Here is a 26,642-nt window from a genome sequence, read left to right on the forward strand (position 1 = left end):
TCAAATAGCTGCCCCCAGAACCCAGTGATAGGTAAAGCCATGAAGGGCACTTTGTAACCTCGAGAAAAAGACTGGAAGACTGACATTGCAGGCAGGAGGATTATGACTTCCTTAGCTCCAAAGCCACCCTTAATCTTGGTACAGCCTACAACCTGGCTTGCATTTCCCTTTCTTTCCTTGCTTGCATTCTCCTTTTGCTGCTCTTTGTCATTTCCAGCAATAGGAGTGTAAATCTGTAGTAATATTGAAGCCTTATTTTTAATAACAGTAGTAGTTCTAGTTTTGACTTTCCTTGACTTTCCTGAGTGCTGCTCAGCTGAGAAGAAAAAGGCAAATTGCGCTTCTCAGATGCTGAAGATATTGAAAACAGGACAAAAAAAAAATCAAGAACTGGCACAAAACAGCTGTATCTATTAATCTGCATCAGTTCTGATGTGCAGATGTAAAAAGAATGTGAAAATTAAAGACAGAAATTTAGGCTATGTGAGTAAATAATAAATTTGAGGATTTTTTCAGATCAGGGTTGGTAAGATTTTACAGGTCAGTTCTAGATTTGCAAGTGAGTGCACTGATCAAGAAATACGTGTAGAGAAGATTGTTAGGTTTTCTTATTAAATGTTAATAAAAGTTTAAACAGAGGAGCATGTGTAAGGTGTGGTGGCAGGTAAGAGGGAGTCATAGTGGTAATGAGGGCTGACAGCAGAAGGATCAATCTGGGGTGTTCTGAAAGAAAAAGGACAAAGATGAGAAAAAGGGAGAATCGATTGAAAGGGCAGGAAGCCAGCAAAATCAGAGCGCTTTCTCACGCACACTTCAGCAGCATGAGAGGAGGAGCAGGAGGAGAATCAGACCTGAGGTTGCGATGGTGCCATGATGACAATAACAGAAGGGACGGGTTGTCAGAGGTGATAGGAGAAACTGTATCATTTTTAAAAGGGAGGGAGGATTGTGAAAGATGGATGTGAAAAGTGTCTGACAGGGTGAAAAGAGAAAGCTGGTGAAGCCGAATTAAAATAGGTGATGAGTAAAGGGAACTAATTCAAAGAGTGAAAGGGATCTGGAGGTGTTCATAGCAAGAGAGTAATGGTATGCTGAATGGATGGAAATTTTGAAGAAGTTTTAATAAAGATGTGAAAATGAGGTCAGACTCACTCACCTTCTGGGGTCTTTATAGAAAATGAAGGATCCTAGTAAGACTGGAAGTGCAGACATCTGCAAAGGCCAAGAGGAGCCAGAAGCCATCAAGTGTCAAGGGAAGAAGGCACCCCTATGGAGGGAAGCCACGAGGAAGGGAGGATGGGCACTGAACTGGCCTAAAGCTGCCAAAATGCAAAGGTCCTGCAGTAGGTGGAGGCAGTCAGCTGGGTACAAGTGGCAGGACGGGAAACGTGCCTGTAGCTTGGGCAGTTGTCTGCTTGGACCAGGCATTGACTGCACACTTGAATAAGGATATAGGGATGTTGTTCTGGAAAAATGTCTCTTAGGGTATATTTATAGAGAGAAATGCAGTACAAACGGTGATAATTAGACAGGCTGAAGATAGTGGTCTTCCTTCCTCTAAGCTGTGTTAAGTGTTTTCTAGTTATTTCCATAGGAGTTTCCTTCTCCCCTCTGATAATGGTTTCTGTTGTATTCCTGACTCTGAACACCCAATCGTTATCTCAGATAGGCAGAAATTAGTTTAAAAATGTGAATTGCTCTGTGCTCAGAATATCCTTGGCTAATAAACACTGCCTTAAATTTCTTCCATTTTGCTTCTTTCTTCAGCTCAAGTTAAGTGTCACTTCTTTACTACATCTTGACATTTAATATGAAGCATTTCATCTACCAGAAATACATCTGAGTCTTCAGCTCAAGAGTCCAATTAAGAAAATGCTCCCGTGTGCATGCATTTTCCTTTATTGAACTTCAAGTTCTCTGCAATGTCATATACAATACAAGTTTAAAATCAAGGCTTTTGTGGAAAAAATAGTTCTAATCTAAAATATCACCTTGCCTCCTCACTGTGCTGCCCCACCCTTAAAAAAAATCAGATGAAACAAGCTGTCTTTCAGTTACCACATTGTCCAATTTTTCCTTAGTGCCTTTTTTCTTTTTTTTACAGGTATTTGCACAGACATCATAAATGCCTTAAAGGTGTTGATATGTTCCTGCTTTAATGCTTAAGAGATTAAATAGGGTAATGGCAATTAAAAATTTAATACTGCTTAATGTATTTGTAAAAAAAAAAATAATCTTTTTTTTTTTTACTGTTTTAAATGAATTTGATACTGATGTAAATGACTGATGCTGAGCACTACTGAAGGCCAGGCTTTCTCATCTGGATGCTATAATACAAACTACAGATACACAACAAAGAAGAAATAATCTGTGTTGTGCAAACACCTATGTCACAAACCATTGGTTTCTCTAAAGCTGTTCAGGCCTTTTCTCAGGAGCTGGTGGGTCCCATTCATAGGGCTCTACTTATGACAACGTAGCTTTGTGCTGTTGTGACTTCTCAGTGCAAAGTCATGAGGACTGAGAATAAAAATGCTTAAATCTTTTCATCTGAGGAGGTCTTATTGTAGAGAAATTGCTTGTTGTAATTGATTGTAGCAAGTGGGTGAAACAGATACATTGCTAACAGCACGTGAGGTGGTTTCAGTTCCCTTGCCATGGCATGTCCTTCCAGCAGGGCACCTCTGTGCTGACGTAGAGGGGAACCCGTCAGTTGTTTCACTGGACACGTCAGTGCTGCCTGTGACAGAGGATATGTAACACTGATTTACTCCCATGGAGCAACACAGTATAAACCAGTAAGGATCCCCACTTTTGTTTGTAAAAGGTTTTTAATTAAAACACTTTCACATAGGGAGGACTTTTGTTAGTCTAGCATCCTAACACCTACTTAATGTTATTTGTAGACTGTTCTTCTGTTGGGATTGTTATGCTTTATATTGATCAGATATAAATGTGTGTGACTTTTTATGGATGGATGAATGCAAAACTTTTTCACTAGAGGAATCTTTGTTTTCAGATGCATAACCCAGAAACTATACTATAGTTTCATTGACCTTCCCCTGACCCAGGTGAGGTATATAAAATGGAAACAGTAACAAGCAAGCATACCTTTCTAAAGAGAGGCCATGGCGATTTTGTAGTATCTTGGGCTTTCTAAAGCCTTTCTAGTGGTTACCAGTCATTTAGGACTTTTAGCAATTTGGCTTAAGGTAGAGAACTTCACAGCACCAGAAGCTTGTTTGAACAGTCTGAAATTGTAGTGTTGGAGATAACAGAACAACATGGAGACTACTTAGGGTACTCAAACCCTGACAGGAATGAGTGCCAAATGAATCAGAATGGGACTTGATTTTACTTATTACTCCGTGAGTGATCATGTAGCTGAATAAAAAGCAGCTTGCTTTCTGCAGCCCAGCTCCAATTAGTATATCTGTGTTGGTTATATTTTCACATACACAACTCAGCGGCCACTCTGTTGCAAGTATGTAATTGGAAGGACACTCTTTGACTTTCCTCTGCAGTTTGCTGCTGTCAGGGTGCATGCGTTGCTACCTGCTGGGACACTTTGTGTAAAGCTTCTGTTCGAGAATGGTGTTAACAGTTGTTCCAACCATAATAATTAATCTGGCTTGCAGAAACCCTGCTTACAGTGCTCTCCCTGTTATATTTTGCAACGAGGAAAATGTCTGATCTGGTATATTGGCTGCTTTCATATGGCTGTGCTTAGTCACTTTCCCACTGGCTCTTAACCATATTCAGTGCACCGTGCAGCTCTTGGGAGACTTGGGGGCTTCCACTCTCCCAAGTAAACTGGAACATTTCCATCCATGTTCAGTATCTTGAATTTTCATTAGAGTGGGAGGTTGCTTTAGTTTCTGAGTATCCGTTCGTTTACAAGTCTGTCTGCTCAGACCATAGACAAAGATGTCTTTTACTGCAATTTGTATAGAGCTGTGAAAACAGTGTATTTGGGGGGGGGGGGGGGGGGCAGGGGGGAACAAAAGTGAAATAAGTGTAAGTAAAGTCTATCGTACATTTGGGAGCCTTAGCTGATGCCTGTGAAAACATAAAGTAAGGAAGCCGGTGAACTTGCTTTCCTGAGACCAAGCTCTCTCTCCCCCTCCAAAAGGAAATGAGATAGAGAGAGGAGGTGGGATTTCTCTGGGAGGTGGCTGGGTAAGAGCTAGAGCAAGCAGACACAGCTTGATTTTTTTTTTTTTTTCTTCAATGAGCCTACAGGGATCATTGTCTTTTTAAACACTGTGAATAAGGCTGCAGAGCTCTTGTTGGATTTGAGGTTTTTCCTTGCTTCTACATGCGTGCAACTGTGTCAAATTTTCTTCCGATCCCACACAGCTGTGTTAGTATTTATTTGCAATATTGTAGTTGTACTAAGCCATTCTTCTTACTTAAATGAATGTAAGTCGGAGATATTGCAGCTTTATGGTTAATTTGTATCCTGAACTACTTGTCTTACTGGTGTTAGTGGTGTCACCTAAGTTGCAAGTCAAGGAGAACTTCCCAACATTAAGTGCGTGGCCACAATATTTGTATTGGTACCAACACAGTGTCTCCAGGTATGTCAATTAACACTTACACATTAAAAACAATATAGGAACACTGAGACGTGATTCCTTATATTTTTACTAGCATGCAACACAAGATGGCTGATGGTAATTAGCTATTGTTAATGTACAATGTAACCCCTTCAATACCTAAATGGGAAGAAAAGATTAAAAAGATCTGTAAGAAAAAATAGATGAACGATTCTAACTTGGCAACAATGCAGGGGTTGATAAAGTGTCTTGATTCTCATCCCTGCAGCTGTTTCTTTCTCTTCCTTCAGCAATACATTGAGTAGTGGGCATCAATTGACAAAATAGATGATGCTCACTTGTGATTAATTTGAATCAGATTTACATTTGAAAGACACCAAAATCTTGCTGAAAACTGGATGAAAGCCTCAAGATCTAGACAGGCTTAAACTTTAAGTTTAATAGAAGAAAAAAGTAAATCTGTAAGTACTGGAATTTGACACTATAAAAAACCATCAATAAACTCCCATTGTATGTAAGAAGAGAGATTCAAATATTCAGCAGAACTGCTTAAATTACTTTTCCTGTGAGTTTCATAATACCTACCCTTTTCATTCTTTTAAACTGATTTTCAGTGAATTATCCAAACTGAAGTCCTGGTCTTTTAAAATTCTTGGGAATTCTGCTGCTGGTTTCTGTGGCTCAGGATTGTAGAGCATACTTTGTGATTTTGGTTTAAAGATAAAATAATCAGAGAAAACTCACTGGTTTCAATTTTGTCTCTTTAAAATACCTCATTAGTTTTAAAGTCCCCAATCCATCTATAAGCTTATAAAAACTGTTTCAGAAGTAAACTTGTTTGCCTTGGAGCTGCTCTCTGTTCTTTCTACTTTCATTTGAAGAGTTTATTTACCTTGACCTAAGGTACCTGTCATTTCTGCAAGATTCTGCTCTTGGTGCTTCAAAGAAAGGACTCTGTAGTAAATCTGTAAGAAAATAATTGTTTTTGGAGTTTCATTTTCGGCTAAATACATAAAGTTGAAATGTATTTCTGTCCAGGCCTTCCCTTTTCACTAGCATAGTGCAATGTAATGACTTCTCTCTGACTGGAACATACTTGCCTTTGCATAAATTTAATTCACATTGTGATGTTGAAGCTTCTAGTATGAAAACTTAGCTTTTCTGTAGCTACAAATATATTGTATTAAACAGAAAAGGCCAAATTATGTCCTCATTCACATTTGGGAGATCTGTCTGATGTCGGGTCACTTAGAGTATGTAACTTGTGAAAGAACTGGCTCATAGTGAAAGACAAAATATAAATACAATATTGCTTTTCAGTTCTTAAGGGAGCTACCAGACATAGTGGAAATAGTGTTATAGTAAATTTACTCTGCTACAGCCATACTGTGATATCATTAACATTTAAGTTCAGGATCTCCCCTCCCAAGGAAGATTTTTTTAAAAAAAAGAAATAAATGTAAAAGCTCTGCCATTATCAGGTTGGTGTGCAACACTCACCTCTTCTGTAAACCTTTCCCCAGGAACTGGAGCAGAAAAATAACCCTGCGGGGCACTCAGGGCTGCAGACAGATGACTAAACCACAGAATAAGACAGAGATTTGATTGTCCCTCTTGCGCGGATTTCACAATTTTACGTATCAGTCTGTAACAGCAACTGCATTCAACAGCCATAGGAGATAAGAGGATTGATAATGAAATGGTGAAAGAGATTGCAAAAGTGTGCAGGCATTTAATATCACTGTCATTATGTATGAAAATATCAAATGACCTACATAAAGTACAGGTTTAACACCCAAGAAATAATTGCGTGATTTTTTCGAAGAGTGATTTAAGTGATATTTTCCATCTATAAGCTCCAGATCTCACATTTACAATATAAAATAACTTCTGTGACAAATCTAGGTAAATAAACTCTTTGGTGTTGTATATAGTATTTGAAAATCGTAATATACTAAGTTCAACATGGGCTGTCATTTTAATGTAAACAGGCTCATCAATCTATATTTCTCATACGGAGTGCTCTATAACATTTACTTTTCAGACTAATATTTTCAAGCACTGGCTGCATACCTTTATGTTATTTTGTAGTCGCTGTATGTTGTGTAGCTTGAAATCCACATGATTCTTGGAGGTGTTTTTTGTTTTCTAAGCAAAGTGGGTAACTAAGAGACCAATATAGGGCCTTAATAGGGTTAAGGAAAATGGGCAGTTATTACTAAGTACAGGACTGTAGCTGGAAATAACTAGAAGAAGGTGTATGTCCTCAGTGTTATCTTCTTTTCTACTGCTGTTGTGAAGTCACATCAAAGATTGACCTTCTTACTTTTATCTGATGCACATTTGGGGGAAAAAAGCCATCTCTCACGCTGGGAAACTCATGATCCGGAGAGATACACAAAGGGAAATGTGTGAGTTTCCTCTTGAGCCCTATCCATACCCCACTGCTTTCCAGTGGATGTCATTGCAAGACAAAATGAATCATCTGGGTCAAAAATAAAGCAACGAGAAGCCGGCAGTGCTGGAACACAGCTTCTGATGTGTTCATTTTTACTGAATCTGTTCAGTAAACTGACAGACTGAATCAATTGCCTCGCAGATCACCGGCACAGCTCCAGCAGGACTGACAGAACTCTGACTCCAAAGAAACTTCTGCCATACTAAAAATAGCAATGAAAATAATATTAGTATTATACCTACAAAGGATCACCCCATGGAAAATTACGTTAACGAAGAGCTAGCCCAAGCGTGATGCTGGCACGTTCAGAGCTTTGAGCAGTGGTGGCAATTCCTGCCCCTTTGCTGTTTGCCAGGAGCACTTTGAGCAGTTCAAGGAGGTTTGCTAAAAACCCGCTGTGGCACAGCACTCTGAGTCATTGCAAGGCAGCAGGTCCTGTGCTGTCTGACTTCACTCACGGTAGACGTTACAAGGCCTACGTGCTTTTTATATTTCGTATTTAGGATGTAAAGAGATATAGACCTTTTATTGGCCATCTGGCATGGAGAATAATTTCCTTCCTTCGTGTCTGCATAAACCGTGGTCTGTTTTAGTTTTGTCTCTGAAGTTCTGAGCATGGTAATGTCTTTTTTTTTTTTTTTTTTTTATTTTGAACAAAAGTTCATCTTCTCATTTTTAGAAATTTATTTTTATTTTATAATTTCACCTCAGTTCCTGCTGTTTCTTCCTTTGAAGTCACTATGCTCTTGAGTAGCTCAGACCTTTATCATATAGCCTTTTTCCATCTGCTAGCTTTTTATATTCACTGAAGATTTTTATAGCTTTTTGATGAATTTTGTACATTCTTGGACTTATGAGGCAGAACACATTCCTCAGAGTGTACCTTCTGAAGTCTTCCATATGATCCAGCTTAGCGTCTCCTTCTTCTTTCAATTACATCTTTTCCTTTAAGGTAGCCATGGATTTTATTATTTGCGTACTTTTATAAAGGCCCAGCACTGGCTTCTTTTTCCCCTCTATGGAAGTCCTGAGACAGGCTAAAAATGAGAGTTCCTTGTTGAATTAACACGTTCACATCTAATTTAGCCAAAATAATTGTCATGTCAGTTAAATCTCATGTAGGATATATCCTTTTAATCAAAAAAACATACTGCATGCAAGGAGCTACTCCTGCAGTTCCTACCCTGGATGCATTCATGGATTTGAAGATGATGAAAATGGTAACCATCTAACTAAGCGGCAGGCAGTTTCCTTTCTATTTGGGTATAGTTTTGCTGAACAATGAGAAGTGCCTTTGAAACATATTGTAATGGGAGTTTCCCTCCGTCCTTGAAGCAATAAAGCTTCTAATAAAGTGAAACATGCATCCATGGACGGTAAATTTTTCTTCCCATTAAAGTATTTAGGACCTTGTATTAATAACACTATCCATTTCTCACGCTATTTCATGCACTGACACCCAGGTGCACTCTATTTCCTTCCCTGAAAGCTATCTCAAAGGTGTAGTCATAGCTGTCATTTTGGATATAAATTTTCTCTGTAGAAAGACACAGAACTTTTACGCCTGGCTTCAAAATTTCCCAGCAGGGAGGGGCTTTCTGGTGGCAGCCATGTGCTATTATTGAACAGCAAGGGGAATTTCTGAGTGTGGCACCCTACTGAATAAAGGTGTTTCTGCGCTCAGCACACTTGTCATCAATCATTTCCACAATCTACAGATTTTTTTTTTTATATACCCTGCTTCCTTTTTGTTGCTTGAGCAAATCTAAGTATTTAGCAAAAAGAAAATGGCTGGATTCTGCTCTTTGTGCTTTGGCAGAAACAAGTTTTACTGTACATTGATTCATAAGAATAAAACCAAACAGAAGATTGCAAAATCTACCCACAGAATGCTCAGAAATCATTTTCCCTGGAGGACCCACACCTAAGGATATAAATGGCTTTTCTTCTTCCTTTCCTAGATATTTTGGAATAGTAACTTGACAGCTATATTCTCTCTGTTTAAACTAGAATAGTTATTAAAATTATGGAATATATCATAGACTGTGAAATAATGTGAAAAATATTGCTCAGAGGAAGAGCAGCTCTAGAAAAAAAATGAACCACATGCAGTTCTTTGTATCGGCAGAATATAGATACAGAAATTTTGAATCTAAAACCCACTGAAGGGACACTTGAATCGACCATGAAGATTGAGACTGGTTCAGTTTCACTGGATTCTCTCTGTTAGTGTTACCGTCGGTTTCTGCGCACCTTTACCTGTCTATTTTTGTTTTCTTTTAAACGCTTCATAACTCATTCCATCCAAATCTGCTGCACTTTTCCTCCAGTGAGTACCAAAACACATTTAGCTCCATTTCCATGAGTCCTTTCATTTAAATCTTAAGAATTAGATTTATTTCCCACAGTCTTCAATGGCATGTTCAAGGATGGCATTCTACCCTGTGTGTGGCTGATAGTTCCACAGACAATTCCATTGTTTATAATGCTCAAAATGTCCTATAAATTCATTTGAGTTTTTATTGACACGCTGTGTTAAATCAGCTGCAGATCCTTACCTTGCTGCTTTCTACTAACAAAAAACCCAGCTTACCTTTCATGTATATTATTCCTGTTTGAATGCACAGTCTGTTTTCAGATAAACCATGCTATGGGAGTATTTTCCATTTCTTTTATTTGCATTTATATCAGCTTTAAGAAAACTGGAGATGTGTTCAATATCAAAGAAGCTCTTCTTTCTATATCTCTTCCCTTGGATGTGGACTTCACTTGTGATGCTGTAAAACGAGTAGGTACAGCCCACAAGTGTCATTTCTGTCAGGCTCCAGCCAAATGAGGCACAGCAACAGCTCCCAGATGATCAGGCAATTAGCCCACACATTGCAGGCTTTACTCTTCATTTAACAATTAAACAAATTGTTCGTGTTATCTGTTCATGATAACTTGAGAAGCATATCTGATCAAAATGTGCTTTTGTGTTAAATATGTATTCATTGAAAATAGCCTGGGTTAACATGACAGATTTTTACTACTTTGATCTTGTATTTTTAGAGTATTACTGACTTGATTCATTGAAGGTAATTAATTAAATATGCTGCTGAACTGCCATAAATTCTTTCTATTCCTGTGCACCATCAACAGAACCAGTAAGTGACTTCAAGTTATTAGCAAAGAGTTGGACAGGAGAGATTTATTTAAAAATCTTTGTTTCTTCTTCTTCATATGAAAGGAGGAGGTAAATTATGAACAAGTGGTATTTTCTAGTAAATATTTAGACATAATTTCACACTTATTTCAGTCAGAGTTTGCCTGCACAAAGACAGAAAGAGAACATTTCAGCAAATTCAGGGGTTGGCCATAGTTGTGGCTATGGCAGCCTATAGCTTAGAGAAATAGCGGTGCTTCTAGATGACAGAAGTCGTCTACTTCTAGCATGTCTATATCTAATATATATTTTTCTATATGATAAGCATTCCTCAAAAAGAAAATGGCTGTGGATTTAATTGCAGAAATTTTAAGCCTAATTAAAACCACAAATACTAAAATAGTATGTAGTTGCTCTAGTCTTTGACTTTGCCTTGAAAATGAATTGTAATGTGTTTCTTTTTATTACTAGTATATAAAAAGCATCAGTCAAAAAAACCCAAACAAACAACAACACAACAATGCAAAGCTGGGTTAGGAATTTTGTAGTACTAACGATAGGTTTGCTGACCCAAACAAAAAGTTTTTGTTTTGATAGGATTACTTTTGCGTCAAGAATTCTTGTTAATAATACCCCAGTGTTAGGAGGTAGAATAAAAGTTTTTTCCTTCTGGAAGCTATGAATGTTGAATACATATTTTTGTGTCTGTGTTTTCATTTGGAGATAATTTATACAGTTTCAAGCCTGCCAGGGACCCAGGTACTGTGATGATCACAATGTTAATATATGTCAGTCAGTGACACACTAACACGGAAGATGAAGTCACCAGATATGGAACTCGTACATGTGAAAGGAGTTGCAATAGTGGATATGTAGGTGAGAAGGGAAAGACAGAGCAGCCGTCAGTCAATGGATCTGGTATGCTCTCCACTACTAGAAGCTATGAAAGTAATAGCAATAATATTGGGAACATGTCAACATGAAGAACAAATACATAGGGCTGTTTTTGATGATCCTGAATGGCCAGAAAAGATGGTCCACAGGAGGAGGCTGAGACACTAAAACCAAGCAAGCTCTTTTAGTGGTAGAGATCAATCTGTCTAATGTTATTACAATATGTCATTTGTTCACAAAACCATAAACAAGGAATAGGAAAGTAGTGAAGAACTTTCTCCTACTTCGCAGATTGGTTTTGTTAAGGGTATTGGTACTCTCATGCAAATAACAGGAACTCTGTGCAATTGTTTGGCTAGCCTTAAAATTCTTTGATGAGACTCCTTTCCTGCTATTTGAAAGGAGAAAGCTCTTGGAACTTTCTCCCTTTCTTCCTAATAAAATCTACCCATCCTGTAAATAGTGACCATCTCAGTCAACTCACATTTAGAGTTGATGGGAGCTGTGAAGTACAGCCTCAGTTTCTGTGGCTTTGGCAGTTTTAAGTGCTTTCTTTTAGAAATTGTATCAATGAGCAAAATTGTAACACCTGGTTTTGGAGACAGGGTTTAAAGTAATTGTAGAATTTGCTGCTGCTACTAATGATACCGTCAGAGAACACTAAATTTTGGAACCCTTGAAGTAATACCTTAACCTAATATGTGTTACTTCTTTTTAGGTTGAAAGCAAAAAAATTAGAAGTTCAGTGAGTACCTGACCTAGGTCAACTTTATCTGTTTGAAATTATCTACATATAAATAGAATCCCTTAGGTCCCTTTCCATGAAGAAGCAATATGTGGCTCAGTTGGTTGAAATCAAATGAAAAAGTAGTCCTGCCTAGAGAAGTTCTTGTGTTATGACAGCTGGGGAACCGACCACTGATGAAGAAAATGAATTTATTGATTATTCAGTAGTGCAGCACGGAGAATATTTTTAAAATTGGGTGACAACAAGCAGTACAGACTGCTAAACCAGACATATTTTTATATCGTTCATTCAAAGGCCTAGAGATGTACTCGATGTTTGCTCTCCTGAGTTTATTTCTGTCTTGAAGCATTCTAATCATTTATTGATGGGGTTTTTCCACGTTTTCATGTCTTCTCATAAACTGCCAGTAGTATCTTAATTATAAACACCTTGGTTATAATACTCAATAAAAGGAGGCATAATGAATGCATGAGTACTACTGTTATTGGAAAAAGAGAGAGAGGCAAGATCACTAAGCTGGACCTTCTGCTGTACTTTACAAACCCATAAAAGAGAAAAGGTCCTTCGTGTCAAAGAAGAGCTTAAAGTCTAATGCTAACAGCAATAAGACTGTCTTCCCATTGGATGTATTGTTTGTGTGTTTTTTTTTTTAGTGTGAAAGGGACTGTTGTTTTGAAGTCTGTAACTCCTTTGGAAATTGGTGGATACATCATTTATTTGGAATACTTCCTCTGTTGTTTATATTTCCTTGTATTGTGGAAAATTTTAGCTGTATAAGACAACTCAAAGAATCAGTTCCATTTGAATTGGCTGTAAAGACCAACTGCCTGTCGTTTAAGGGGTTGGTATTTAGAAGCTCCATATTCTTGTTTTGACTCTAGGCAAGACTATAGACCAATTTTCTTTTTTTTACTATTTATAATGAGGAAGTGGGCAAAGTGTCATTTTTGTGCAAGAAGGCCAAAATTTGTCCTTATTTCTACCAGATGAGAATCCTGTTCCTATTGCCTTGATAAGCAGCAGAAAATCTGCACTTTACTAGTGGTTAAAGTGCATTAAGTATTCTAATAATCTGGGGAGTTAATTTAATAGTGTACTAAATGCAAAGCTGAATAGCTTGTCTCAAAGATCTAAACATATTTCAAAGGCAGCAAATACATTAATTGATGCAATAAATGAATATGCTTCCAGAGACATGGAGAGCACAGCATGTTGGTGTTGAAGGATGTTCATTCTGTTGTTCTATCTTTGACAATTATTTTAAGAACTGACAGTTTCTTTAGTACTAGATTTAATATACTTGGACTCCAAGAGGTGAAATGTCTTACTGGAATTCTCACCACCAGTACTGTCCTCCATGGATCATTTGTTCTTTGTGTCTTTGAAGTAGTATGTTAATTATGGTAGCAAAAGAATATAGAGGCTTAAAATTGAGTTATCAGGAGATGTAACATTTAGAAGTTATATCTCCTCTTTAATAACTTTTTTTAAAAATTAAAATACAGCATAGGAGGGTGTTACAGGAAGCCTTCAAGTCTTGTATTTGAGAAATTATAGTTGCTTGTGGCACAGGTAGGGAAAAAAGTGGGAGAGGAACCCTCTAACATAGCTAAATTAGTAAAGCTGGAAACAGATCAGAAAAGAGGGAGGAAATGAAAGCACAAAGTTAGTGAATGAGCAGATGAACTTAAAAAATTAAAACTAAAAGAAGCTAGTAAATCTAAAACATAAGAAAATCTATGAAAGCAAAATGCTGCTTTATACAAAAGGAAAATGACGATGCATAAGCAGACAGACCAGAGCGATGACAGTTTCAAACGGTTTTTTTCGGAATGGGGAGAAGTAGTATTTTTAATCATTCTGTATGCTCAAAATGAGATTTAGCTTATGGAGCAGATGGAAGCTGTGTCTGTAAAATATAAAAAGGGGAAAGGATGGAGGGTCTGGAGCAGACACAATTATCCCACTGGGAGAAAGATAAGTGTGTGCATAGTCATTATATGTCACTTCCATAGAGATCTCTCATCCATTACCTCTGGGTGGATTGAGCATCCATGTAGGCAATGGATAATATTTATTTCACTTTCCACTTTAACTAATAGGGGAGAGAGTAACACTGGGTGTTTGTGCCAAAAATATTGCATTGTTTTCTTAACATCTGTTTTCTTTGTTTATTTTGATGCGTGCTTCAAATTGCAAGGGGCTGCAAATGTTTCTGTTGGAGACCCTGCTTATCAAAATGGTCAGTCAGAGGAATTGTTTCTTGAGAGGAAAGTAGTTAAACAGCCCTCTGTGACCATACTTCTAAGACCACACAGTAATGCATAAAAAATTTTCCTTGCGAGCTCCTCATTGTGTTTCACTTTCATTGGGAATTAAGTGACACACTGTCCTTGCAACTTGTATGAAACTTATGGGCTGGAAGCAGCTCTTTCATCCTGGATGTTCCTGGGGTACCATCAGATTACGAGAGTGCTTTGTTCAAAAGAAAATGCACATATTTAATTTGATAATTCAGGTAATTGACAATAAGTACTTGTACGTATCAATGTTCATTTTATTAAACAGTTGAGTTATATATGCAAACTTGTCATAATTGTTAATTAAGTATGGCTTTGGCACTTCTGGTAGATGATTCCCTTCTGTACTAATACGAGCATACTCTTTGGGTATATTTTGCTTATCTGTCGTCATTAAAATTAAAACAGCAGACTCATCTTTTCAAAAAGTATGACCTGTTTGCAGTGTGGTAAATAAAGGGTTAAGAATTTTACTTGGGTTGGGTGAAATATTCTGATTGACAGGTGAGGTAAGATACCTAAAGGGATATATTAATCTGCGTGAAACATGCTGCTTGGCTGAAACTGCAGTTTGGAATTTAAAACTCCAGAACAAAATACAGTTTTCTTCTCAACAGTAATGAACCCTGAGCCTTGGAATGTCCCAGGGGTGTGATTATCTCAGAAAACTGTTTCCCCAGTTACATCTTGTTGCATAAATAATCATCTCTTTGATGCAAAGGATAACTGTGGGAATGATGTAAGTTAAATATGTTCTCCAGCAGTCCGACTTGCAAAGGAATAAACAATTTGTTGATACTTAGAGTGCTTAAACCACTTCCTTTGGTTCCCAGGAAGCTTTAAGCATTCTAGCCATACAAAAAATAATCTAAATTTCACCAATAAGAAATATGTTCTCTTTCTTTGTTTTGTTGTTTCTTACATTTTTTTTTTTCACTAAATGTATGCAACCAAAGCACTGGTTAATACGTGGCTAATACATGGACTGTTATAGCTCCATAACTATACTTCAGCTATCACAATACTGGAGAAAAGTAATGTCCTGAATATGTTCAAGCCAAACATGACAACAACATTAGTGCTATCAGTATCGTTCTGAAATGAAATATATTCCTTGGGTGGAATTCGTCTCGGTATGGAGAGAGGATAGAAGACAAGTCCATCCATCAGAATAAGACTTCAAGTAACCATTACGCAGCAGCTCACGGATGCATGTCCAAGTTAAGCACAAACTAGCTGCCTTGGTCACTCAGAACGCTGCTGCTGCAGCAGTACAAGCTGTAAAATGCAAGGGGCCCTGGGAGTGCACGCAACCTGCTTGCTTCAGGCTCTTTTACGGCCATGGTTCATTTTTGCTGTTTTCCAAGCCAACTAGTTTAAGGCAGGATTGAGTCTGCCTTGACTGCAGTACCCTGTTTACTGCAGTGGAGACATGCCCTTAACGAAATGCAAGAGATGCCCAAGCCTCTTGCTGCCCCACCTCGGAGATAAATTTCAGCTGTTAGGAGCTTGGAGAGAAATAGCTCCAGTAGATCAGTTTTAAGCCTAGAGATCAGAAGTTAATAGTGGTGGGAAGAAATTTAGGAGTAAAAGGATGTAGCCTTTAAATAGTCTGCACTTTGTAATTTTATAAATTAATAGTAATCCTCAAGTCAATTACAAAGATGTTTGAGCTCATAATGAAATCCTGTCCCTTCTAGCGAGTATCTCCTGACTTCTTTGACTCCTTTAGTTGCAGTTGTTGTTTACAGTTTCAAATTTCTATGCTCTGGGTTCCCAGGATGGTTTAAATACCAAATTAAAAGTTACAACAAGTACCATGGCTTCTCATTGTCTTTGAGCTGTAGAGATTTTGGTTCTGGAAGGCACCGTGGGCTGCTTTGCCCAACTGTGCTTACATCCAGCATCACTTTCACAGGAGCTGCCCTGTTGTCTTCCAGATAATTCTGTCCCTAAATGCATAGTGGCCGACATGAATTTTGCTAAGAGAAGCCAACCTTTGCTATTTGCTTGATGGTTGGACTTGAGGATCTTAGAGGTCTTTTCCAGCCTTAATTATTCTATTTCTCACTGCTGTATTCTCTAAGCACCCTTTCTTCTTAGACCCCCATAACCAAAACATTCTTTCTATAGTTTTATAATAAAATCAAAGCTAGTTACATCTCAGTAACAAAAATAGTGCTTAAGGAGACTTTGAAATAAGCTATTCACAGGAATGTAAATCAGCAGCTTATTTGTAGGAAAGTCAGACATTTTGGGGAGAAAGATAAAAGGCTTAAAGTTAAATGGTTGACAGAGACAGCTTTCTGTATAAGTGTGTATTGTGTCCAACGAAATGCTTGGGAACAATATACCGATATTAGAGTAAAAATATTGCATAAATTGTAATTTAATATCTATCCTTGTGATATTATAAAGCCCCTTTTGCACTCGTGATGCTGCAGCATCCACAGTTTGCAAGCAACAGAAAATACTAGTATTACTATAACGTTATCAAGCATGTTTTCCAAGTGATAGCATCCATAAGGTATTTGTAGTATCCCTGTTAGTTTAAAAATTAATATTCAAATTTGGTTACAAAGTGGAAGAAAAAACATGTATGTGGAAAGAAAAGGTGTGAAAAGAGTTGAAAAATTAAAGTAAAAGCAAAATCTTACAGTGTTGTCCATGTCTCGCAGCATAGCCAATCCTGTTCTAGCTAGCAGGTGATAAGGGGCAAAGATCTGTGGAGGAGAAATGAAAATCTCAAGGCTGAAAATTTAAGGGAGGGTTAGAAAAGGCCAAAAGGGCCAGGAGGTGTGTAGATAAGTAACAGCCCCAAAGGAGGCTAGAAAATTACACAGGAAGAATAATGATGGCAGGTGTGCAGAGAGTTTACAGAACAGAACATGGGAAGTTCTAGGTTAAGGAAGAGCTGAATGGTTGTGGTAGGACAGCTGGAGCTCTGGTGTTCCGGGGGGTGGTGGAAGGAGCTTGGAAGGACAGTGGTGCTTTGGAAGTCCAGTTCAGCAGCTTTGAAAGCCAAGATCCTGTGGAAAGAGTCTTGGCAAATATTACGCAGTGGCGAGGAGGGAGAAGCACACAGGAGGGACACTAAGTGTATGCAGAAAGTCAAGAGAGTATTTAGCAGTGGCAGGAGAGGCAGATGGGAAGGCTGGAAGAGCAGATGGTGGCAGCGAGGGAGAGCAGAGTGAGTTCCAAGTCTGAAACTGCAGCCTCGCACAACACGTTATCGGTTGTTCTGACTTCTTCCTTTTTTACTTCATATTCAAAGAATGAAAAAATTAAACTCCTACACTCCTGCCAGAAAGGAAAGCATCACCCTACACTGTGAGAAAGCAGTGTGCAAAGAGCTGGGCGTGTCCAGCTGGTTGGGAATCACATGTACCGTTGCAATGCACTGCTTGCTATTGAGCTGGAACAGAGAGGTATGCTCGTGAGAGCTGTGCTCAGGTGTACAAAAAAGAAAGCACATTTCCAATGTCCTCTCCAAAACATCCAACTGGCCAAATCCAGGACTTGAAGTCTAAAGGGGGAATGAAGCTGACCATGCCTTTCTACATATCAGCTTACATATTTTCAGTCCCAGCATTTGGTTCTTTTTACCTTCCAGATGTTTTCATTCAACTGTATAAATCAGCAGTGATACTTCAAAGACACATTGAAAGATCTTAGAGTAATAATGTTCCCTACATAAATTCGTTCTTCTCAGAAGTAAAGGTAACCCATGATGTATCTGGGGGGAAGTACTTGGCCATCCATGTTAAACAGCCACTGTGTGTGCAAAGTGTTCTCCATTCCTTGTGATGTCAGCAAAACTCATTGTTTCTGTTGCTTTTTCCCCTCCCCGCATCTCCCTGATTCCCATATGCCTCATTGTAATGACTAAAAAATACACGCATAATTCCTTCATTATTTTGCAATAATTCAAAGGTATGTTTAAAGGATCATCAGTCATACTGGTAAATAACAATAGGCTTATAGCATTTCTTGGAGGAGTTCCTTTTTCCAGCATAAATTCACTGAAAATTCTAGCATTGCTTTCCACTTTACAGCGTAGATGTCAAACCGTTTTGTAATTAGGGGCCATTTGGGGGCTAGTGACTGCTAAAGGTACATAAATATGCTGCAGTTCTGACACAGAGGCTGAAAGCATTTACATGCACAGTATTGTCAAACTATTCAGTGAATATGACTATGTTTGTTTTCTGAATCATGCATCAATTAACATACGGTTTTAATTTTTTTTAATATAAGACCTCTTGGAGCTTCTTCCAATGTAAATTTGATCCATATTAGACATGAGAAGCAATATGCTTTTTTATGCCAGCTTCATTCTTTATATTTACATTTTACACACGTAGACATAAGTGATCCAGTGTTAAGCTTGCAGAAACATACCAAACTAAACATGTTGGAATGAATTTGAACTCTCATAGACCATTTGCACTTTTTAGAATTTTATGGCTGTGTGTCCAAACGTTTTCGATCCATCGTGAGGCATCTACTAATTCACCATTTAATGGAGTCACAATCATGTATCAACAGAGCTTCAGAAATTCTGTGTTCATAGACTCAGAAAGAATTCCCAGGCATGATCGTGGTTTTCTACAGTATGCATTTTCTTACATCCAGTATTAAAAGTATAGCGTCTGTTTATGTCTGCACCTGGTAAACTCATGTTCTTAATACTTCTGTTCATTGAACAGAAATTTTGGATAAATCCGCCTTTGCGAAATAGGATTTTAGCTACTCAGTCTTCTTTTACCAATATGTCACCAATAGTTGCCAAAGGACATAGGACATCCGTTACAGAAGATGAAAGATACTGTCATGTATGTAAAGTAGTTATTTTTATCTTTGCCCAATAAAAATATGCATGTTTCTAAGCAAGCTGAATTTGTAAAAGGGAGACATTCTCTATTGTGTTCTTCACAAATCTGTTGTGACCAAGCACAATCTGCTGTAGAAAAGAATGTTTCTTCTCTTTCTCCCAAATAAAAAACATTTGATGTCAAACTACTGATCTTTAAATATTTTCTTCAGGGATCATGTACAAAGTAATACCACAAGAGGAGTCTCTCTTTCGGCAAATATACCAGCGCTTCATTTCAGAGAACTGTTCTGAGGGTGTATAACGTTTTGCAGCCTTTTGCATACAATTGTCTTCATCATGCTTTCTTTGAAAGCTCTGTTTCTGCAATCTATGTTTCTGCTTCTACAGTCCTACAGATCTTGTTTAATATGAGTGGTTGCTATCGGTGTTCACAAAGGCAGTGTTTTTCAAGTGTTAGTGGTAGAGTTACTATTTCAGGTGTACGTAGCCTATTCTGTATAGTAATATGATCGCTAAAATTAAAACCTTTTACATGGAAGGCACTGGGGTATGAAGTGAAAGGGTTTGGAACAGGGGGTAAAAATCAACAACAAGTGAGGAAAGTTATTCTGACAGCGAGACATTTCATATGTCATCGAACCAGAAGGAGAGGAAGGTGTAACTGTGAGAAGCCAAGGGACCAGCAGGGTACCACATTTGGTGTGTGAGATGACAGGGTTTAGCAGTAGGGGTGGCGAGGAAGACGGTTGGACTTGGAGATGCTGTATAGGAAGAATTGTCTGAATTTGGTAACAGCTTGTATGTTATGACAGAAATAAACTGTTGTAATCTTTTTTTCTTTTTCCTTTTTTTTTTTTTTTACTATTGAAGTGGGCATATGTACATTTCATATGGTGTTTGCTGTCAACTTCATCTTCTCAGCTAGCACCTTAGGATGTAAGCAATGACTTCTTCACCATTTAAAATCCTCTTGTCTTAAATATCCTGCTTTTATTCTTGCCTTAGAGAGAAGGGTGAAAGAAAGCAAAATGAGCCTCACTTTTTTGTTTCAAATTCTCCATGTAAGTATGTGGAAAATTATAGAAAGTGGGAGGCAATGGAAGATAATCATTTACGACGAAGAAATGAGACAATGTGAGCACACCTTGATATCTTTCAGGCAAGTAGGCAACCTGACAAACAGATACATCATACAATCTGTACAAACATAAAAAATGAAGCTCTTTCCACTTATAAATAAGCCTGGCCTGTGGGGTTTTTTGTTGTTATTGTTGCTTTTAAGACTATCAGTCGTTTTAGAGTAAACAAAAATTCAGACTTTTTATATTAATTTCTTTCTCTTAGTTTGAATTTCCCTCTTAGATATCTATTTGACTGAATTGTTTAGGAGAGTTCAGAAATAAATAACTCGTTCAAAAAAGCTGTTTATCTCATGCTTATGATTAGAATTACTCAAGTATATGACAGGGGTTTCTATCAGAAGGTGCCTAACAACTAGCATTTTCCAAAAAGGAAGGATTATGAGTATCAATTCTCATTCCTTGAAAAGCTAATAAAGTGGTTATTGATTTGTTTAAAAAACCCCATAGCAACCCTCCCTTGTATGTAATGTAAAATGATGAGTGAATTTGCAAATGGCCAGTGATATAAGCAAGCTGTAAGGCAATTACTAAATTGGAATTACCACATGCCTTTTCTGCAGTTTTGAAGATCTGGTTACTGTAGTTGCCTCTAGTAATTTTTCTTCTTAACTCTGTTTCTTAACTGGCATGATTTTTAGAAGTATGACCACTAGAATTTAAACCATTCCAGTAATTTGATTTATTCTACTAATGTCAATAGTAGAGAAATAATATCTCCTTGTCTACTAAATAATCGCTTGATTGCTGGAGGTGCTACTCTCTGTGTGAAGAGTTGATATTAAACGGATAACAGGCAGGCTGTCGGAGATGAAAATTGGCATGTACACACCAGCAGTTCCTTAGCAAGTCTTCATTGGTGCTGAACTGTGGTAGTGGTGAATTAGGATAAATTGGCATACTTGCAGAATAATTAGCTACTCTAGCTGAGACAATGGCATAAAAAAAGTTAAACCAGTTCCTTCTCTGTTGTTAAAGGCTATCATATTAATCCATAAAATTTTTCAACATATGCTGTTTGAATTTGACCTTGCATAAATATTATAACAATTAAAATTTTCCACACACAAAAAAGATTCTGCATTTATAGTAAGTACATTTAATAGAGGAGAAAATTAGGCTTCATTTGCTGTCTGCTAGTGAAATAATTGTCAGAGCACACAACAGTCTTTAAAGATAGGGAAATGAGCTTCCAATCATCAAAAAAGGGCAAAAAGTTATACAGAGCTTAATTTTCCATCTAGTATAATGTATTTGAAGGTTTTTACAAAAAAAAAAGTTTCTCTCCTTCTGATTAAGATGATTTGTTTATAAATTTGCAGTTATTTACAGAGAAAGAAATTTTAAGGGAAAGGTAAGGGGTGTTTCACATGTAAGGATAACTCCTGGAGAACTTGGCTCTGTTACTGTGGGAAATAGCTAGTAACTCTCCTGAAGTCTTATGAACTTCTACCAGCCCTCTCCTGGCAGCTCCAGGGTCACATACTCAGCATAACCTATAGTGAAAAAACTGGGGGGGGGGGGGGGGAGAAAATAAATTTTCTAGCCTTGTTTAGCCCAAAGGTGAGGAGTGTTCCCTGCTGCTTGGAAAGTTTGGGCTTCACTACGCCTCTAAGGTCTCCGACAACAGGCTCCTCTGAAGTTCTGCTGCTTCCCTGCTGTGACCTGGTTGCTGTCTGGCACAACATGGCGTAGTGTCACAACAGTAGCATATGCTAGAAAATATCCATAATTCATCCCATGCCTCTGCAGTCAGGCGTTTTGTGCTTGCTCATTTGGTTTTTCTTTTAACAGCATATGCCATTTAGGAACATCATGGGCTGTTTGGACAAGTTTAATTCAGTGTTTCGAAGATCTGTAATCTCATAGAAGTTGGCTTTTTTTAAGCATATCCTTTGGGTGACAGAAACGGGAAATTAATTTTTCCACTACAGCTTCAAGACAGCAGACTTGAGACTTGTTTCATCTTTGTTCACAAATCCACAGAGCTGTGCACCACGAGTGCCATCACCTACGTGACGATGACCTTCTCTTTGCAGTTGTGCAGCCCGTCCTGCGCCTGCCACCCTGTGCCTCTCACCCTGGTTGCCATAGCCATGTGTCACCTGTGGTGAGTCCCCTTCAACATCCCCACATTCCTGGCGGTCAAAGACACTGGTGGCAGGGCACATGAAACCCCAGGTGACTGCTGTCAGCACGAAGGTCAGGCTGTCCTTCCACCACTTTCCCCTGCCCCCTTGTTTGTCACTAGTGTTTCCCCTAGGGAAAGTGACAATCTGCATGCACAGAGGTTGACCAGCCAGGGTGTGACCCGTGGTCGAAGCCTGCTCTGGTCACACTGACAGCTTTATAACCAAAATCAACCAGAAAGGTGTTTGAGCAGGTCCCATGAAACCCATGTAGTTACCGTGGCCATCTGCAAATTAACCCATCATTTACATGGCTGATGAAGGTTTTCTGGTGTTTGTTTAAATCGGTAAGCCGGTTTTCAGCTTTTTAAGGAATGAGAATAGGGAAAGGTTGAAGCTGAAGTGTTCATTCACTCAGAACAAGTAGTAATGTATACCGTGGTTGGCTGAGACTAGCCGCCTTGGTCTTCACAAGGAAGGTAGGCTGGTCCTGTTACTGTTTTCCTGTGGGCACTGAGCACTTGAGATACTGTCAGCAAACTCTGTGGCACATATTACTCATAATTCAATGTACATAAAAGGTTACATGACTTTTTATTGCTAGACTTATTTTCATTCTCATTTATTTTGTAGCTCCAGACATAGTGGAAAGGCAGGATTTAGGCAGAAGGTGATGTCTTGGAAGACCTTGGACATGTCACCTGCTGGGAGAAGGCACTGAATTGCAGCTCTGAAAACTCCTGCTCAGCCAGTGCCTGACAAGGAAAGTGTCAGGGCTTTTATAGGTACTGGATATAGATAAAACTTCTCAGATTTGAGGATTTAATATATTTTGTACTGTATATATCTGCTTGAACTCAGTTCTTCCCCTGCCTGAATACCTTGGCAAAATTTAATGTGTAAGCCAGTCAAGTCCTGAGGGGTTTGATCTGATGACTTTCAAAGGAGTGTTATAGTGGCCTGGTTCGAGCACTGTGTTTTCCAGCTGGGACAAAGCTGGAAGCACAGACACCCAGTTTCTGCCTTTGCTTTTCATACGAAACAGTCACTGAATGACACTGAGTAAAAAAATGAGATCCTCCCAGATATGAGACTAAACCTCGGATTACAGGTTTATACTCACCCTTATGCTCTCTTTCAGTGGTCAAAAAGTTTTCTGCACAATGAATTCACTTCAGCGGGTTGATAGAAGTTGGTCCCCTCCTTTTCCCAGCTGCAGTCTATGATTTGTGAGTTATATTAGATGTTCATGCAGGAAACCTGTACTTGAATCCCTTTTGGAAGAAGAGGGAGGGGAGGGTTTGGCTCCTAGGCACCCTGTTCTAAGAGGGGACTGTAATCAGTCAGCTCTTACTTAAAAATGGGAGTGGGGCAGCAGCTATGAGTAACCACTTCCTCCAGGTGTTTGTAAGTTTCAGTTTCTCCCAAGAAAGCCCATCAGGCTCCCAGAGGCAGCCACAGCATCAGCCAGTGGCTGGCCAAGGAAAGTGCTGGGTTTCAATTTGTCCCTCTACAGGGAGCTCCCTGCCAGCAATGCCAAACTGAAATACCAGAATTCTCATACTCTGACATACCCGAGTGACCTGGGATGCTCTCTGTGGGGACAGCTCGACCAGAGCTGGGGTGACACAGGCGGACCTAAAAGCAAAGTACTGGATTGTTGGGCAGTGCAGCTTCCTCTGGGGTCTAACCCTTCATTTCTCCCATCTGCAACATGATATTATCTGTCTTCTTATGGTGTTTACCTAAACTGTTTATATGAGACTCTGAGTTTTTCAGGTTCAGGGCTTTATTATGTATGTATACAGTTTCTGTGTTCCAGTGAGAGCCCCTGGGTGTTTCTATATTATGTGTGAGAATAAATATGAGAAAGCTAAAAGCTTAGTCTTCTCAGACTTGTGAATATCTGTATACTATGAAATTGCAAAGTTACCACAGTATTATTCACTTATCGTGTATTCAGCAAGGTCAAAAGTGATCTGCAGTCTTGCGCTTTTCCATACCAAGTAGGTTACACAAAAATATTGTGTAAAAAGGGGTGTTTTAAATTTAATTCCCTTATGAGGCAGCTCCACAGAGGAAAAAGAGCCTTCCAATTTGAAGTTTCTAGTTTGAGAGGTCTCTTTATGATCCTTGATTTTGCAGTAATAAAACCTGAGAGCTGTTTTCCATCCTTTCATTTACACGTTTTTACTATGCACAGCATGACACTTATAAACTGGACCATAGCCACAGTTAGAACTCCTGTGGGGTGGATAAGTGCCCATTTTCCTCATAATAATAATGCCTTTTCTGGCTTCCAGAAAATTCATCTCCAGCAACTACACCATTTCCTATTAGCTGGGTAACAGCTTACGATTTTTCAGCTAAATATGTAGGATTTCTGGAGAAACGAGAAGACCCACACTAATTCAGTAGTGCTCATGTGCCAATGTTCTCTGTGGCTTTTTAGCTGAATCTTCTTTGTAAATAGGTCCATAAAGTAACAGGGAAATTATCATATGTAAGTATTGGATTGGTTTGAGATGCGTGGCTTGAGAAATGTGGGGTTTTTGGAAATAGTATGAACACCTCCTAACTGAATGGAGCGGAACACAACCCTGCAGTGTCAGGCTGGGAGTGTACCTGCCTCTGAGCTCTGGAAAGCTGCCCTTTTTTCCTGGAGACTATAGCATCTCCTGGTTGAAGAGGCTTCTAAATATTGAACTGGAAGTCAGGTAAAGAGTAACTAGATTGTTAAAAGACAGAATAAGATCGGTCGTAGCCTAGGAAGAGATAGGAGGTTGTGATAGAAGATACAGTGCAGAACTAATATGGTGGTTTTTATAGCTACTGGGATGCCATGAGGTGGACTGCTGCAGTCTGATGTTCAATCTAATGCTTTAAACAACAGCAATGAAAAAGTGATATTATGCTTAGGGTAGGTCACAATAATTCAAATGTTATCTCTGAAAGAACAGAGTCTCAGCTATTGAATAAAGTATGATGTCCTAATGCATCCCAGCATTCAGAAACTGAGAACTGCCCAATAAATACCAGGCAAACTACAAGCAAATATCTTTGTCACCAGACTGTCGCTAAACAGCTGCTTTTATTTTGTATGTAAGGTGAAATATAATGAATCTGGTTTAGACTTAACTATCATATTTACCCGTTTTCCTAAGGTGCTCTTACTTCTGCTCTTACTCTTTTAAATCTTCTGTTATGTAGAATGCAGTAAGTGAGCCAAAATGTACACCTGGTCTGGTCTTTGCATGAGAGTCCATATTCCATATTATGACTGGATTCTACCAGATGTAACTGAGATGAGTTGTAATATGCAGTCTAGGTTATGGTCTCTTGTAACATTAGAACGATAGTTAGCCCAGACACCTCCATTTGAAAAAAAAAAAAAACAACCAACGACAACAGCAAAAAACCCCAGGCAGTTAAGGTGTAACACTTTAACATAAAAATGAGGGCATGTAGATGCAAAAGTGATGGTAGTATGACATAGGTACTTTTGATATAAATCTACTTTTACCCTTTCTAGCAGAAACAAGAAATGTGGGTAATTACTTCGTCCAGTGGGTTTTCAGTTCCATAATAAGTTTACAAATGTGTTTGAGACACACTAATAATTGTTGATTCTTTCACATATTTTGTCTTTCTGGGGACATAAACTCCCTTCATTGCAAATGTATTTTCACTGCAAATTCATCCATTCCTATACATAAGCTTTTTTCTTTTTCCAACCCAAGTGTGTGTGTTAGCTGTTCTAATCTTTTTTGATATTCTTCATATGTACAGGAGTCTGAATATGCTCAAGTAATCAGGCAAAAAGTGTTCTTTTTTTTCTGTATACATATGCAGAATATCATGAGTGAAATCTGGCTTAATTGGCCCTTTTGCTATGTTTGCGAAACCCAAATATGTACATTATGAAATTCTGTACTGAGGGTCTAATCTCTTGTTTAAAAGCCAGTATAAAAAGATAACAAAGAAAGTGGTCTAAACCCACAGGAATACCCCAGCCAAGTATTTCCTTATCTGGTGGTTTAGTTGTCATCTGAGAGGAGCGCACAGGGATTTCACAGGAAAGTCTGGATACCTGTGTGGACTATCATCAAAATGAAAGTTCAGTGTCACTTTGCACCCAGCCAGTTTCATCTTTTCCATTGTAACGGCTGAGCATGGTCTGTTTCCCAAAACCTACTGTACAGATCAGAAGCGGCAGACATCAGATAGGGTTCTGGTTTTGCCATTCCCAAGAACTGTGGTCAGTTCAGCTGTGATCATTACAATTCCTGGTATTCTCAGATGTTGGGCATGGAGCGACAAGGTGTTACTGGAGAAAGCTCCATGAAAGGCTTCCAAAAACAGGTACCATGGAGGACCATGAATCTTGCGGTGCTGTGAGTGGTAGTTGCCCTATTTCTTGGTCATATTATCTT

The sequence above is a fragment of the Phalacrocorax aristotelis genome, chromosome 5 (assembly GCF_949628215.1).
Source record: "Phalacrocorax aristotelis chromosome 5, bGulAri2.1, whole genome shotgun sequence".
NCBI lineage: Eukaryota > Metazoa > Chordata > Aves > Suliformes > Phalacrocoracidae > Phalacrocorax > Phalacrocorax aristotelis.